At 47.2% G+C, this 15,913-nt stretch overlaps 1 protein-coding gene across 1 annotated transcript in view; it reads right to left on the bottom strand.

The window, feature by feature from the left end:
- The window catches only part of bnc2 (basonuclin zinc finger protein 2), a 260,548-nt gene that overhangs the window by 18,513 nt on the left and 226,122 nt on the right, over positions 1–15,913 (bottom strand).

The raw sequence follows: 15,913 nt of genomic DNA, 5'->3' as shown, positions 1-15,913 counted from the left end.
ATTAGCGTGAACCACTAATTGTACCTTACTACTTGGCAGCCATTTTTCATAGTTTCCTCTTATCTCTGAGGGAATCTAATGAACAAAGTAAAATGGAGTTAGGAATATCAGTCTATGGGGGGTTAAGTCGACTTTGACATTAAAATAAGAACATCCATGTTAATTTAAGTGCGTCTTTGGAGGTGATACTGATCTGGCATCACTTTCATTAAGAACAGACCTGGGATCAGTTTTAATGTTAATGAGGTTTACGGGATGCATATCTCCCATCAGATTCAATACTAATGAAGCAGCCATACTTTATCAGTGTGACCGTGTCAAGAGGAAAAAGCATGTGCTTGCATTTACACTGCTTATGGAGAGAAGGCGGGAGGGAACGGGAAATGTAATGAAGTAAATGTTGACAGGACATATTTTACATGGGCCTTGGTGTTTCCCAACCCTGTGCTTGTGGAGCCCTGTGGAAGCGTGGGAAACAAAGTTTCCATCCTGGGAGAAAAGAATGACTCCGATGGGAGAGCTCTCAGCATTATTCCAAGAGGAGCACTTTCCTTGGCGGCCGTCTCTTTTGGAGATGGTGCTATTAACCACAGAAAAATAAAACGCCTCGAGTTTTGAACAAACATGCGCGTCAATTGCCAAACGTCGAGACATGGCAATGGATTCTGGGAAAGGAATCTTGGCAAGACCTGAACCTGAACTGAAGGAGTTTGCGGTCGGGCTCAGAGATTTGATACACAGAATACTGACCCAGTTCTGTTGTCTCAGACTCTGAACCCACTGGTGCTGTGACTGTGTACTGCGAGGGTGGAACCCAGCAAATCACTAACAGAGATTGGCACATCCTGTCAACTAAACAACTTATTTGATTGACAGACTTTAACAGGTGTTAGTATGAGATTCAACATTAGTGCATTTTATTTTAAATTTAAGTCCCACATTGCATGTTCACACGGGAAGAAAACGGGGCTGTGTGCACTACAGAGCTGCTACTTTGTGAATGGTGTGAGTGTGTGTGCATATATGTATGTATGTATGCATGAGTGTGTGTGTGTGTGTGTGTGTGTGTGTGTGTTTATTATATGAGTGGTGGGGATAAACACTACAGTTTACTCTGCATGGTCCTGTGGGACCTCTGCAGCCCAGTCAAGTGTGACTTCAAGGGAACGACAACAAGTGCAACCACAACAATTAGAAGCAACGCTAGGGTACTGTTCCCCGTTCACACCCTGCTCCTTCTCTCCTGCCTGGCAGAATCTATCAGAGATACAACAGTCTAAGAGGGTGTAAAAATACATCACAAAGGGCCTTAAAGGGAAAAACACAAGATAAATGTTTAACAAGACAGAGGGAGAGAGAGAATGGAAAAGGAAGTGTGTGTGTGTTCATGTGTGTCTGCATGCGTGTGTGTGAGTGAGAGTGAGGGGGGGTAGATAGTGGTTGCACATCATGCCCTTAGACATAGAAGCCAAATGAATCCTTGGGAGACAGAACATCAATAGTAACTGGGGTTATTTGTTGTTAAATATACATTAAAAAAACATTTTACACTTTCATTCTGTGTGTGTGAGTTTTTCGCTTGGAGGTATATGACTTTAAATTGTAGCCTGGGCACTATTATTTCATAGCTGCATGGCTGTTGGGGCATGTGGATTTCCATCGGATTCCATTGCAAAAAGTTCAATTAGAAAGTGTATAATTAGGCAGAAAGATAAGAAATGGAGAGAATTGCTCAGAAATAGTCACTTTGAAATGTACAACGGGAGTCGTAGAATAAGGGTCACATACGTTAATAAACTGACAAGTACATAACAGGCACGTTAGGGTGAGGGAGAAACTCCAGCTTGCATTTACTGAACCCCACATATATTTAGGGACACAAACTCACCAACTGATTGGTGCAGAATGGAATAGCTATGACACATTCCAATATACGTGGTACTATTTTGGATCTGTTTACTGTTATAAAGTGACACTAATGAAATACAATACAGCACATCTTTATCAGAGGTAGGTTATGGATTAGGAGATGCCCAATAAAAAGGTAGGCCTACACTGCGCCGATCAATCAACAATAAATGTTCCTCACTTACCCTAACCACTGAGGAGAGAGTCAGCCATTGCTGTTTCAAAGGTTCAAAGGTCACGCCACCACTTGGCAGTCCAAGTCCCCTTAAAAACCCATCACAGGCAATTTATCCTTGTGCTTTTCAGAACACTGTCCGGACACAGACAAATATGGATTATGTTCTTATCATATTCTTCCCTCCCATCCCTTCATCCCTGCTTGTTGTTCAATCACGATACAGGTCATTACTACGGCGAGAGAGAGGGCCCATACTGCAGTGGGGGCTAGGAAAACACACGGCCCAGCCTCCGTCCACTGTTCTGCTCTGCTACAGATGCTCCTGAAGCACAGTCAACAGGGGCTTAGGCCACGGAAGGGGAGAGACACTGATGGAGAGAAAGACAGACAGACAGGGAGAGATTAGATAGATGGAGAGAGAGAGGGGGATAGAAACACAGACAGGAAGAGAGAGAGGGTGAGGGAGAAACACAGACAGGAAGAGAGAGAGGGTGAGGGAGAAACACAGACAGGAAGAGAGAGAGGGTGAGGGAGAAACACAGACAGGAAGAGAGAGAGGGTGAGGGAGAAACTCCAGCTTGCATTTACTGAACCCCACACCAACCAGAGTGAGTGAACAATATGAGGGGATTATCTTGACTACAGTTCCTGGTCCAGGGGGAAACCTCATGTGCTTTTTATCTCAGAAACTCCTCATTATTATTCGGCCATTTTATAACCCCTCTCTGTTTACGCTGTGTAATAGTAGATGTTTAACGTGTTTTATGGTAACACTATCAAAGTACAGACCACAAGAGCTGGGCAACCAACAATTCTAAATAAATACTAACAGATACTAAAACATAACATATTCCACAATGAACAAGAACATGTTTCATTGCATATTTCAGTCAAAGCAATGCTATTTGATGGTATCATGACTGGGCTTCATGTCTTTTATATACAAAAACACCTCTTTAGCACTTTTCTGTAAATAAACTTAAACTGTGAGACTCGATCCACGTTCAAACAAAGATATGCAATGATAAACCCACTTGTAAATCAAACGCCGCTTGTTAATTGAATGCTAACTTCCTAGAAGATGAGAAATTACGTCTAACACCACAATAGCTAGTGTGTGTGTGTGTGTGTATATATATATATATACACACTGTGTACATATCATATCTCAAATTCCGAGACAGCTGATGTACATATTTGCACACAAACACAAAGTCCCTGTAGTGTTAACCACCTCTTGCAGCCCACTCTGCATTAGCGCATTAGTCCAGCGCCGCCGCAGCAGCGTGAGTAACAAATGTGCCATTAGAAGCACTTTTTACAAGGAGGCACTCATCTCCCAATTAGCCCAATGTTGGCCCTCTCGTTCCCATGTATTTTCCAGCACTGCCCCCTCCACCCCTCCATCCAACCCCAAGTAATACCTCATTAATCCCTCCCCCTCGCCCCGTTCCTCCTCCCTCCAGAGGTATGACAGATCACCCTGTCACTACACATCCCAGAGTCCTTTAAACAATGCGGATAAACCTCCGTTTGTGAGGTTAATGACAATGAAACAATAATTACAGCAGAGACGCGGCGGTAGGATACTTAATCTAGTGGACGGCCCCTCTACCCCCTCTACATTATTACTTTATCCACCGTGTCCGTGTCACTCGGAATTCATCCGCCCGATGACGGCTGTGTTTATTTATCTTGCAACCGGTTGGCTCGCTAGCGGTGTTCCCTGGTACTGTTTGCTAGTAGCGGAGGTGCCCGGGTGTTGTCGGGGGCGCCCGGCCCAGCAACCTGCCGTGTTAAATGATGGCTGACAGAGAAGATGAAGATGTTTTTGTTATGGGGCCGGGGCAACGCTGTCAGATTAAAACAAAACAGGCAATTATACAATTAGCTGTAGCGCTAGTATTAACAGGCTGTGCTGAGAGAGAGAAGCTGGGAGGTTTTACATAGAGGACTAGAAGGAAAACATACATCACTAATCATCACCTATCATAACCAATGACCCAGTCTATTTGGCAGGGAATGGAGAGAGGCCCTGCACTCCTCACGCAAGGCAAACAAAGCTAATATCAACCATTAATATCTATGGGCTGTTAGCTGTACAGTCGACAGTCGTGTTGTGGAATTGGGGGATCTTTGACCCAGATAGAACTAAAGATGTCATAATGGGGGTTATCAGTCTTTCTAGGCTTTATGATAATGCCATTCAATAGACACATGCATTATATCCAGTAAGTGCATCTTGGCCCTAATAGATGTAGGCTACAATGCGTAGGCTGGCTACGCTTGAGGCAGATTCACCAAGGGCAGAGCGATGCGATCAGCCAACCACACGGCTGTATGTATTACCCTATCGCCGCGAAGGAGACTACTGGCTGGCCGTGGCGTTGGAGTTGAACCCTGGGAACCACATCGATCCACCAATCGGCTTGCAGTGCCGCGTTTCCCCAGAAGACACCAGGGAATCCCCTATTGATCCCCCTCGGCCGCTCTCTCATCCCCAACGTGAAAAAGAAACGGCCTCTATCCCCACGCTCGCCACTTCAAGGGAGGTTAAGCACGAGTTCCTTGTGATCTGAGAAGGTCTTGAACCTTGTGGCTTCCCTCCTCCATGTTCTGTTTCTCTCCCTCCCTTTCTCCCAATATTTTTTTCTCTTTCTATCGCTCCATGAATAATGTATTTGGGTAGTGGTGGTGGCGAGAGGGGTGCCATGGGGGATGGGGTTCACAAAAGCTCAGTGCCTGGAGCCATCAAGTCAGAGGGCTAGGGCTGTCTCCAGCCCCTGCTCCGCTCCCATTGGCTCTCTGGTGGCAAGGTCGGAGGTCATTGGTTGAACAACCAGCACCACTTCCTGCATGGTGATGATGGGTCACAGGGGAGTGGGTCGACCCAGACGTGGGCGGAGGACATTTGTAAGGAACCGGTACTCTGCGATCTCACTTAGCTAACACCATGTTCTCATTTAAACTGAATGTTTTGTATGTGAGAGAACACACTTTAAAGATGGCGAACACTTTACATTATTTTCTGCATTATCCTACATAATTATATCTGATTGGTAAAAGGGCATTTTTAAATGTTTACTTCCAATTGAAATGATACAGTAGTGCTATTAGATAATGGTGTCATGTATTACAACACTCAAAGGAAACAAGACACTGACACTGTCTTAGAGGAAACAATCAGAAACAGTCTGTCAGAAAGCAGAGGGAGGGAGAGAGAGAGGGGAGAGAGAGAGAGAGAGAGCGGGTGGGGTTGGGTGATCTTAAAGGACTCATGATGACCCCCTGAGGGGAGTGCGACTCACCCAGCCCAGGCCTGGAGAATCATCCTGTTTTCCATATAACATCCCAGCCGCCCCTTAAAAAGACACCCTGACGTCTAAACCAGGTGGGATTCAATAAAAGTCTACACATGGCCCTTCTGCTGCGGCACGTTCATCATTCTTCCTATAACTTGGGAGGGGCAGGCAGATCAGATATGGAATCCGGGTTGATGCCTTTTCCGTTATTCAATTAAACCCAGGCACTGCAGGTCGTGGTCAATATGATGCTCATCAGTGCCAGAGACTCCTTCAGAGCCAGAATGACTGGGGTCTGCTCTCTCTGCAGTGTGAGTGAATGTGACTGCTTTTTCACTGAGAACCAGACACAGTGATCAAGCAATTCAAGCAGACGAGCCCAGAGATACCCTCTGCCTCCCTGGTTGCTCTCCAACCTGATTTAACTCAAGGCTTTGGTAAAATATTCATGACAACGTGTCGGTTGTTGCTTAGGGCGCTAATCGAGTGGAGTGAAATTTATAGTGGTGGTTGCATGCAGGCGGTTTAGGGCCTTTCTACCAGGACAGATAGGGTGAGTCACTCTCTGGCACTCCTTGACATCCAAGTAGCCCAGGGCGAGCAGTTCCCCCTCTTTTTCCCAGGGTCTCTCCCTTTCTGCTCCTAAAGAGTGTCTGGTAACCTCTGGTTGTTTTAAAGCTGTCCCTCCGCAACCCTTCAAAGGGAAGGAGGACAGTCCTTTGGCCACAGCCCAGCAGAGGTGCAGATGGGGCGGCACATGGAAGCCATTTCGGGGGCCTCTGTGCCGCAGTGGATTAGAAAAAAAAATCTTTGGAGCTGCCCAGGCTTCAGATCAGTTCAGAACCTTTCAAGATGCGCCCGCAGCAGTTAAATCTTAGCACCGTCTGGCCAGGCTTGGACTGATCTATTGATTTCGCTGTCTTTTTTCACAAGGCATCCAAGCTAACGTTTTGGCTAGCTAGCCCCGCTGTGCTAAGCAGCCGTATCCTCGGTCTACAGTGTAAAACACAGCGGACCCAGAATGCACCCAGGGGGGACTCCTCTGAGAAGTGAGGGAGCAATAAATGAGAGAAAAGAGAGGAGGGAGAGAAAGGAGGGAAGGAGGGAGCGCCTGATGGTTCACATTAATTGAGGATGATTCGTGTGATGTGCAGCGTTTGGACATGGCCAGGCTGGTCTGTCCTGGGCCTGGGAGACAGATGTGGGGGCCGCTGTTCCTCCTCCAGGGGCTGAAAGGAGCAGTGAGGCGGCTGAGAAATGGCCTGTCTGTCCAGGGGGGTGGAGGGAAGGGGCTGCTTTGGTGTGATGTCCTGCTTTTCTCTCCCTCTTATATCACATCTCCTTTGTCTTGATTACTATTTTGGCAAGGACCACGGGAGGAAAGGTGCATTAACATGTGCTCACCATTTGCTCCTTGGCTCTGCTCATTGGCTTACAGTATGTTTCTGTTGTATTCTGATGTATGTATGTGTTGTTTCTGTTCTCCCTCAGTGTAATACCTGTCCCCCCCTCTAACAGTTGACGGAGAGAAACAAGTCTGATCTGTTTGAAGATTAGCCCCGCTGGAGCGAGGACAAGTAAAACATTGATACTTGATATTTGTTGCGTTTTCTACCTAATATGGTCTAATGACACTTGAGAATGAGGTTCCAACCTTCACTAATCATCAACTTAATCTCATAGTCTGTGTCTGCCCATATTTTACAACAGAGAAAGCCGAGGTGTAATGAATTATAATTTAATACAATTCTTCAAAGCCAATAAACATCAACTCCTACGTCTTGCCATTTATGTAAAAATGCATCAAATATTATTTCTTATTCCATTCTTACCTGTGATCAACCACAACTAATTTAATACACAGATACACCAATTCCCTACACAGTGCTCATTGTAAGCTGAAATAACTGAGCACGAGACTGACTGATAAAAATAGACAAAAACACACAATGTACTGACTCCGATCTCACATGGTGATTTTCCAGTGTCTCCCATCATCATCCTGCAGGAGTAGTGGTGTCTATAACACACCATTAGGGGAGCTCTCTGCCTACTGTGTTTTACTGGGCTAGCATGCAGCAGAGAGAGGAGAGAATGAGCTAATGGACTCTTTACTTAATGTGATTAGAGCCATTATTGACATGCTGCCAGGAAGATGCAAGACCATTAACTCAACTCCCACCACTCCTCCACCCCCCTGGTTCCACGGCAGCTCTGTACCCTATTTCACTGCCTGCCTGCCTCCCTGCCTACTTCCCTGCCTTGCCCTGCCTGCCTGCCTCTCTTCCTGCTGTCACACACAGGGGCCCCTAGAGAAGTACTGCACATGTTTTTGTCGTTGTTCCTGGGAGTCATTGTAGCGTCTCGCAAAATCCACCACGCTTTACAGCACAGTACACTGGCTTATCAGAGCACACTGGCTTATCAGAGCACACTGGCTTATCAGAGCACACTGGCTTATCAGAGCACACTGGTTTATCAGAGCACACTGGCTTATCAGAGCACACTGGCTTATCAGAGCACACTGGTTTATCAGAGCACACTGGCTTATCAGAGCACACTGGCTTATCAGAGCACACTGGCTTATCAGAGCACACTGGTTTATCAGAGCACACTGGCTTATCAGAGCACACTGGCTTATCAGAGCACACTGGCTTATCAGAGCACACTGGCCCCCCGGCAACAAGACATGCATGTAGAAGTAGTGCAGTACATCTGTCTGTTCACTCTAATCCACTTGAAATGACAGAGCGATAACAAGCTGTAAACATGACTGGTCCATCAAGGAACAATAGATCAGATCGATTGTATTGCATGTTTGACGGGGGAAATCTAATTGTTGCTGTTTGCTTTGAAATGACTAACATGAACAGGATTCTGTTCAAGTGTCCACGAGGAAAGTAAAAGGTATACTTAAGTAGGAAATTGTCGCCCCCTCCCCCCCGTTTCAAATTACAATGGTTCAGCTCTGGTTTTAAATGGCCTCATTGGGATTGTTGCCGGGCATGTGGGTCGGCCCATTCATCTTTGAAGAGGTGGGTGGCACTGTTGCTGCAGTGTGATTTACACTACCCCACCTGAGTGCCAGAACACATCTATCCCTGTGGCATAGCAGTTCACATAGCCAGCGGCGCCTGGAGAATGTGTGTGTGTGTTTGGTGTGTGTGTGGAGTAAGTAACTGTTAGTATGCATTTGGGCCACAATGTGTGTTTTCTTTTGTGTGTTAGTGTACATACTTGGTGTGCGCGTGTGTGTGTGTGGGTCTCGCAGGGCACTGTTCCAGGTCCCTGGGCCTGTCTAAGTACCATAGTGGTGATTACTTACTGCAAGAATAAACATCATCCCCATGTGCCCAGCCTCTCTGCACTGTAACGTATACATGAAGAAACGCTATAGACCATCAAAACACACAAGACCACCAAAATAAAATCAAGCCAAACATGTTGTTTTGCCATTTGCGTGCGTGTAAGCACATGTAATAAATTTGGATGAATAGCTTTAGTTTTGGATGCTTCAAATGAAACCCAAGTGGCTTTGAAAGGTAGAGAGAAAAGAAAGACTGGACGCTGATAGAGGAGAGGAAAACAAAGGTTTTAGAAGGCCGGGGGATGCCAGGCGCGGGGAGGTGGAGATTGTGGAGCCCTTGTAGACCTGTGTGTGTATGTGTGCGTTTGAGCCATCCATGCACACACACATCTGGTCTGCAACACTCTGTCCATTTCACTGGACTTTTCTACTTTCTGATTTTCATTGTTGCTCAGTCTACTAAACCCTCTTCTCCCTGGAGAGCCCCTAGCTTCACCATTCCTCCTTCGTTCCCTCGTTCATTCTCTCGCGCTACAATATGTGAAATGACAGGCTGCTATAATACACAGGTTTGTGGTGTGCTTTCCACTCTCTGTGGTTTTCAAGGACGACCTTGAAATACTTCAAATGTTCTCCTTTCCCAAACCCCAACATGTGTTTTTATGGCAGACGACATGTAGTCCACCTTAGCTCCACTGCCTTAGCTCCACTGCCTTAGCTCTCCTACTCTACTCCGGTAGAACTACAGATCCCAGTGGCACAGAGCTGCAAAACGAAAGCTGTCATTTTGGTTCAATAGGGAGCCCTGAGAGGGTCATACAGGCCCTTAACAAGTTCATTGTTTATTTTTATTGTTGGGAGGCAGAAACCCAAACCCCTGTGATTCCTGGCGGGACCAGAGACGTGACGAGAGGATTGTCAGCTCCCCATAACCGGCCGTGTAACTTCCTTTAATAAATGTCAACTCCGTGACCCTCTGGCCAATCACGGGGCTGCACGGTGGGCGGCGGCCACACAATGTCTGGGGCTGGCCCTGTGACACAGGAGGAAGTGGAGAGGGAGACAGTGTTTGTTCAGAGGGACACATGGGACCACCTGGAGACCAGGTTCCAGGACCAAGGGAGGAAAACATAACCTCCAGAGGTGACGTGTGTGTGTGTGTGTGTGTGTGTGTGTGTGTGTGTGTGTGTGTGTGTGTGTGCATGCGTGTGTGTAGCAATGCGTGCCTGTTAATCAGAGACATAAGCATTTTCATATCAATAAATCCAGTATGAACACACATGTACCGGTGTGTAAGTACATGTATGTGTGTGTAACTACATGTCTGTGAGTGACTGTGTGTAATGTAATACTATCCCCCATTGTTTGGGTCTGTCTCGTCTGGCGGTGCTGTGTAGTTCAGTGCAGGGACTATCGATCCCTGGCCCTGTGGTCTAAGGGTTCCTGTCAGTAAACTCATTGAGCCGGGGCACCCTCTGTTCCCCCCCTCTGCCCCCACATAGCTACAAGCTAAACAGCCATCACAGAAACTCAATACGGCCAGACAAGTCCTGCTAGCCAGTACCTTCCCTCCCGCTAGGTCCCGCGAGGCTAACGCTAAGTCAATTCAGACGTGTAGCATCTCACACCAGTCTGAACCTGTTGTTGCCAGGGCTAGCGTATTAGCGCTAATATGTCTCTCCATACAAATTACAAGCCGGGGGAAGAGGGACCAGATGCAATAAATATGGATTAGCTAATGTCCAGCTCCTCTCAGGTCTGTCGGGGTGGCTAGTGTTAGTGTTAGCGATAGCCGCTAAAGGAACGGTTCTGTCTGCGGCGTAGAGGTGGCGGGGGAGAGGGGAAGTGAAGCCTCACGGGAGCTCCTGGTGAGTTCTGGGAAATGAACTCCCTGCTTCCTTTAAATATACTGTCTAATGTAAATGGGGAGAGGAGGAGAGAGAGGGAGAGGAGGGTGGATATCATTTAGAAAACAATTAGTGGATAATGGAAGAGAGGATGAGGTGGTGTTTTTTATTTGTGTATTGACCAGCCGGAGGGTTGGTGGGTTTATGGGTCAAATGTGGTGCTGCTCACCTTGTCTGAGTTGTGTGTGATTGACCCTATTACGGTGGTATGGCTGGTGTGTGTGTACGGCAGGACCCTGACAGAGGGAGTGGGATGGGAGCACAGCTTTGGATGAAAGGAGAGGTGGAGGGAGAGGTGAGGATGAGGTCAAGAGGGGGGGGGGGGCAACGTTTCCACTATAACACAATGGACATATATTGATCTAGCTTGTTCACAAATCAGATTTACTACCTTCTGGTATCTGACTAGGTGTTTTAGTTATTCAGGGGAATGTCTGTAAACATATCTCCTCCAAATGTAAATTCATCCAAACTCAATACAGGTCAATGAAAATATAGCCAAGAATATCTCTCACTTTTTCTTCTCTTTGTTACTTTGTTTTGGTAGTTTCACCAAGAGCTTAGCTTGATTTAGCAGGTTTTAGTAGCGGTACTATAGAGAACATATGGCTTGATTCTAGTCAGGAATCACACCGTGTCAACACATCACAGCCCAAATGAATCATCTGGGAATCTGTGTATGTGTCATGACACATTTGGTACGTGTATAAACTCTATTAGAGTCAGAAGTCGTGTGGAGTCACTGGATACATGGCTGGGAGCCCATTGGCTGAGGTACCAAGCACTGTTTGTCCCTCACTGGCACCCTTAGCTCATGTCTGACTGCCACTTTTAGCTTTCCTGTCATGGAAGCCAAAGACAAAATACCAATTGACCTTAAATGGACAATAAAGTTTTTTGGAACATGACGTGACTGGCTGGCTCAGTGGTACTGAGTTGATTTGACAACTGGTCTGGGGCCAGTGAAGGTAAATGAGGGCTTAGTGACAGTAAGCTATTTTAATCACTGATCTAAGGACAGTTTGTACATACTCCTACAGATGAGGAGGGACTACTCTGTGTGCAGGTGGTTGACTTTGGAGAAAAGTACAAGGTTTGGAGAGATAAAAAACAATCCTCAATGATAATTGAGTCTCTCATTCACACACACACACACACACACACACACACACACACACACACACACACACACACACACACACACACACACACACACACACACACACACACACACACACACACACACACACACACACACACACACACACACACACAGGGTATGCTGGGCCAGGTCTGGCTATGTGTGTGCCGTTGGCAGTCCCTCTGGGCAGATGTGCCAGGGCCGTGCAGTGAGAGAGGGCCAGTGTGCCCCTGGCACAGCCTGCTAGCTGCTTTGAAGTGGAGGGGCAGTGAGCAGTACAGCGCCCGGCGATGTAATCCCTTTAAACACCATGGAGAAATACAAGGACTCCTCTCTGACTGTCTGTCTTTCTGACCGTCTGTCTGTATGTCTGTCTGAATGACTGACTGTCTGTCTGTGTCTGTCCGACTCAAAAGGCTCTGAAGGATGCTGTGTCCACAGGTACAAGCATATGATAGCGGGTGCTAACTGTGACGCCATACACACACACACACACACACACACACACACTTCAACACGCTGAGCTGCATTGCTTAGTGAAAGTCAGTCTCCCCGTTAGGTTTTGTCTGGCTGGTGGGTTGGTTGACAGTCAGGGGGCATTCTTCAGAGGGTAGGTCAGACCAGCACCAGGCCTGTAAGCACAGCAGCCATGTAAGGTGTACCGCTAGACTGCATTCCTTCTGGTCCAGCTCTCTCTCTGTCTCACACACACACACACAAATGCATGCACGCTAGGACGCACACACACACACACTCTCTCTCATCTCCTCAAACACCTCAAGCCTTGCCAACACATAAACACAAACTTATAGACATTATTTTGTTTGGCGTGTGAACGGTACTAGGCAAACAAAGCTGCTTGGCTCTGGTTCCTCCCTAAATGCTATATTTCTCTCCTACACGTCCTATATGGGATGTCTTGAGATCTAAACAACCATGAGAGAGAGTTTGGTTCTGGGTCTGGTGGTCATTACAGCTTGGCAGGTTTACCTGGGAGGAAAACATTCCTGCTCTACAATCTTGGTGTGTGTGTGTGTGTGTGTCTCTCTCTCTCTCTCGTCTGTTCATGACTTCAAAATTTGGTCACAGAGCAGAGACAAACATGTCGAAGATATATGGAAATATACTGTATACTGGTCTATAATACCTTTACATTGACCCTTGATATGAGCATACAACTGGCTACATGTGTTTTTATCTGTCAATACTAATGTGCTTGAGAATTCCATAAAAACCACAGGACTGAATCCATGTAAGTTGACTCTTTCAAGCCAAATGAGTATTGGAAAGTGACCTCAGGCTCATTGTTAAAGCATGATGTATTTTTATGCATGGGTGGTTTAGGTTCATCACTATCCCATTACATATTTCTATAATATCTAGACTATATCATATAGAAACACATAATCACACATATTTACTTGACAAATTGTCTAATGACCCACCTGACTCTTTCCTTGACCCTGCTGCTGGTTCCTAACACACTAAAGTAGCTCTCTGTCACACTGATGGAATTATTTATGACCCCAGATCCCATGGCTGGGTCGACCACAGCACCCATCCACCCAACAGTCTAACCGCCACCGTCAACTAATAATTCTACTCCCTGCTCTCTGGGGGGGGCGGTTGTGTTTTGTGTGATGAGAGAGAAAGATGGAGTCACTGAAGCACACAGTGGCAGAAAGGAAGAGAGAGGGAGGGAGGGATGAGAGGAGGAGAAGGGGGGGGGTGAGAGGAGGATAAGGGGGAGGGAGGGGTGAGAGGAGGGGAAGGGGAGGTGGGGGCTAAAGTGAAAAGTCATGCCAAGGTGCAGAGGGGGCCTCTACAGTCCACAGGGAACGATGGCTACATCTATGGTTAGTACTCAAGTGCTATTAAACACTCCTCCTTCCTCTCATTCCATCCCTCCTTCCCCCCTTCCTCCTTCTCTCTCTACTAACTCCCCAGGTCCGGGCCAGGTACAAATGGCTATTTGCTGTACAACTCCCACAACATGTTTGTGTCTGCTAGCACAAGACCCTAACAGCGTGTAAAACACAAAGAGACAGAGAGAAAGAGACAGGGCCCCTTTCTCTATTCACAAATGTCCCCCCGGAACACAAAAGCTTTCTGAATGGAGAATGGAGATGTCAAAGTGCTATTAGGACGGTCGTGCTGAAAGAGAAGCGCAGACAAGAGTCTCCCCTGTCAATAGAACCTTAATGCGCCAAGGAGCTCCGGAAGAGCCATTGTGTGTGTCGTTTTAGCCTCGTGAACGTAGAGTATGGACACTCTCTCGCTCACACACACACACACACACACACACACTCACCACTTTTTAAAGACACATTCAAAGGGAATAGATGATCCACTGCAGAGAGTCCTACCTGATCAAAACAAAGAAGCCGATTTTAAACTGCAGCCTTCAGATGAATCTACCTTCCAATCACAACACAACGTTCCATTAACTGCAGCCTTCAGATAAATCTACCTTCCAATCACAACACAACGTTCCATAAACTGCAGCCTTCAGATAAATCTACCTTCCAATCACAACACAACGTTCCATAAACTGCAGCCTTCAGATAAATCTACCTTCCAATCACAACATGACGTTCCATAAACTGCAGCCTTCAGATAAATCTACCTTCCAATCACAACACAACGTTCCATAAACTGCAGCCTTCAGATAAATCTACCTTCCAATCACAACACAACGTTCCATAAACTGCAGCCTTCAGATAAATCTACCTTCCAATCACAACACAACGTTCCATAAACTGCAGCCTTCAGATAAATCTACCTTCCAATCACAACACAACGTTCCATTAACTGCAACAAAGAATCACCTTTAAATAATAGGAAGTAGCTGCTGAGGCAAGACACAATTTATTTTATTGTCTCACATTCCCTTCTTATGATGTCATGGTGAGAGTACGGCGAAATGAAGAAGTAGGCATTAAAAGGGGGTGGTAATGGACTGTCTCCATTAAAAGGATGATCATGGTTGTGTGATGGTTGTGTCAGTCTTGCTAGCTGTTAGCTGTCGCCTGCTGGGCCTCTCCCGGCGGATGCTAACATGTCTGAACTGAACAACAGTAGACATACAGTAGACAAGGCTTTCATTCTCTGTCACACCTATAGCAAGCTGTCTGTCAGCATCACAGTGTGTGTGTGGAGACAGACATATTTCTCTCCTCTAATTAGTGGAAGGGAGTCCTAGGGGCAATCAGTGTTCGGGGTTAATGAGAGCTGGAGCGGAAAGAAGAGGCAGAGCAGGGAGGGGTGCGTTGGTACCCCTCGTTGGTACCACTCGTACCCCTCTCATCATGCTGTCACCCTAAAGGGGCTTTACCCTAGCAGCGGCTCTCTGTAGCGCTGTGACAGATCACACACTCACACGTGTCGAGTCTCTCTCTTTCTCTCTCTCTCTTCTCCCTCCCTCCTCACTTACTCCTCTTTCACTGTAACAAAAAGAAAGAAGACACAAGCTCCGGCAAGATGCACTGTCTCCTCTCCTCCTTTTCCCTCCTCCTCCTCTCTATCACCCAGATGTGACAGCAAGACGCAGGCCTGATTCTGACGCGGGAAAAGGACGTGTGCAGCGGGAGAGAGAGAGAGAGAGAGAGAGAGAGAGAGAGAGAGAGAGAGAGAGAGAGAGAGTGCTCGGGGCGAGAGAGAGAGAGAGAGTGCTCGGGGCGAGAGAGAGAGAGAGATCGGGGCGAGAGAGAGAGAGAGAGTGCTCGGGGCGAGAGAGAGAGAGAGAGCTCGGGCGAGAGAGAGAGAGAGAGAGAGAGAGAGAGAGAGAGAGAGAGTGCTCGGGCGAGAGAGAGAGAGAGAGTGCTCGGGGTGAGAGAGAGAGAGTGCTCGAGAGAGAGTGCTCGGGGCGAGAGAGAGAGAGAGTGCTCGGGCGAGAGAGAGAGAGGGGCGAGAGAGAGAGAGTGCTCGGGCGAGAGAGAGAGTGCTCGGGGCGAGAGAGAGAGAGAGAGAGTGAGCGAGAGAGAGAGTGCTCGGGCGAGAGAGAGAGAGAGAGAGTGCTCGGGCGAGAGAGAGAGAGAGTGCTCGGGGTGAGAGAGAGAGAGTGCTCGGGGCGAGAGAGAGAGAGTGCTCGGGGCGTGCTCGGGCGAGAGAGAGAGAGAGTGCTCGGGCGAGAGAGAGAGAGAGAGAGAGAGTGCTCGGGGAGAGAGAGAG

Source organism: Oncorhynchus masou, chromosome 20 (genome assembly GCF_036934945.1).
Source record: "Oncorhynchus masou masou isolate Uvic2021 chromosome 20, UVic_Omas_1.1, whole genome shotgun sequence".
Taxonomy (NCBI): Eukaryota; Metazoa; Chordata; class Actinopteri; order Salmoniformes; family Salmonidae; genus Oncorhynchus; species Oncorhynchus masou.
This window is presented reverse-complemented; position numbering and strand designations above follow the sequence as displayed.